The sequence below is a fragment of the Lucilia cuprina genome, chromosome 6, assembly GCF_022045245.1.
Source record: "Lucilia cuprina isolate Lc7/37 chromosome 6, ASM2204524v1, whole genome shotgun sequence".
Lineage (NCBI taxonomy): Eukaryota > Metazoa > Arthropoda > Insecta > Diptera > Calliphoridae > Lucilia > Lucilia cuprina.
This window is the reverse complement of record NC_060954.1, coordinates 12,313,845-12,315,620: the sequence shown is the minus strand read 5'-3', so window position 1 is coordinate 12,315,620 and position 1,776 is coordinate 12,313,845. Positions and strand designations below refer to the sequence as shown.

General features: G+C 31.4%; 1 protein-coding gene across 1 annotated transcript in view; it reads left to right on the top strand.

Moving 5' to 3' along the window:
- LOC111683012 (imaginal disk growth factor 6) overlaps positions 1-1,776 on the top strand; it is a 28,015-nt gene that overhangs the window by 3,701 nt on the left and 22,538 nt on the right. The gene's annotated exons all lie outside the window — the stretch shown is intronic.

Here is a 1,776-nt window from a genome sequence, read left to right as displayed (position 1 = left end):
TCTGTTCTAGTTCTGTTCTAGTTCTGTTCTAGTTCTGTTCTAGTTCTGTTCTAGTTCTGTTCTAGTTCTGTTCTAGTTCTGTTCAAGTTATGTTCTAGTTCTGTTCTAAATCTGTTCTAGTTCTGTTCTTGATATTTCTATTACCCTCGACCCCACTGTATCACAACACCACTGATCTGCTACAGTGTGTATGCAGGTTTCCTGCCCTCTCATTTATTTATGTATGTATTTCATACACATACAGTGTACATTAATTGTTAAAACATGACCAGTGGTCAGGACATTTTCACGAATAATGTTTGCTTTTGCAATTGTTTTACATTCTTTTTTTAGAATTTTCCGGTTTTATATTTAAAAACAACACAGAAAAACAACAGCAACAAATAACATGTTTTACTCTCTATTAAAGTGGACACAAGTGACATTTGTGTGTACATGAGTTTGAACATGTGTTAGTAGCTGTGAGTGTAATTTTTTCAGTTCCCTAGAGTATACTAGTCGAAAACCTAGTCCAGCATACAAAAACGTGCCTATTTTACTGTAGTAATTCGTGAGAGATTCCATGTGGTACGAGCAATTTTTTTTGTGACTTCTGGGCATATTTTTGGGTTTCGGTAATGTAAAGAATAACTCAATTGCCACTTTAGTTAACATGAGTAATCTAACGGGAAACTGGAAGCTTTCGTATGGTTAATTGGGTGAACAACATTTTAGAGATTAATTCAAATTGGTCTGATCTATCACTTTAAATGCTGGATTTAAACACAATTGTGTTAGGTCCCCCTTTCGAAATGCTGGGTTATGTTGAGGGGCTTTTATGTGTGTGTGTGTGTGTGTGTGTGTGTGTAGGAATGCGTGTATAATTTTATGCTTTTGATTGTTTTCATGTTGATTTTTAATTTGTCTAGTGTATTACACAAAGTATAACGTTAAATTTTAAATAAAATGACAATTACATTTTTTCCAAATAGAAGAAATGTTAATTGTAAAATTACAATGACATACGTTTACCATATATAAAGTAAAGTTAATTATAAAGTTACTATTACATGAACAAAATATAAATATTTTAAAATATCGAATAAATTTTACCAAAAAATACGAATTATTTCCATGAAGTAATATTTCCTTAAAAAAACTCAATATATAATCCTGTTATCAAAAAAACTACCTACATAGCGGTTCGCCTTTAGTTTTACCATGGAATATTTTTAAACTTCAATTGTTTCACTTGCAAACATAGTCGCTCATAAATAAGTTGGTCTTTCCTTTTAGTATGACCAATTTTAGTTGTGGTCACCTGTTTCGTGTTATAAAAACACACACACACTTTTTAAGTAAAATGTTGGCTGTCTCACATTGTACAATCTGTGTTGTGGCCACACTTTCCTAAACTCACATACACGCAATGTAAGGATATTGCGGCTTAGGAGGTTTCATATTTCAGAAGTTCTGAGGCTTTAACTGTTTTTGAAGTCAACTGTTTTAACTTTATATGTTTTGTTTTTTTTTGCAGAATGTTTGTGCTGCTGTTTATCACCCACTAAAGGTCAGTTTTAATTAATAAAAATAAAGTTGAAATTTTTTGAAAATGTTTTATAAAAGTAAAAAAAAATAATAATAATAACTGACTAGAACTGAACTACAACTAGAATTGAATTTGAACTAAACTAGAACTGAACTAGTACAGAACTAGAACTGAACTAGAACTGAACTAGAACTGAACTAGAACTGAACTAGAACTGAACTAGAACTGAACTAGAACTGAACTAGAAC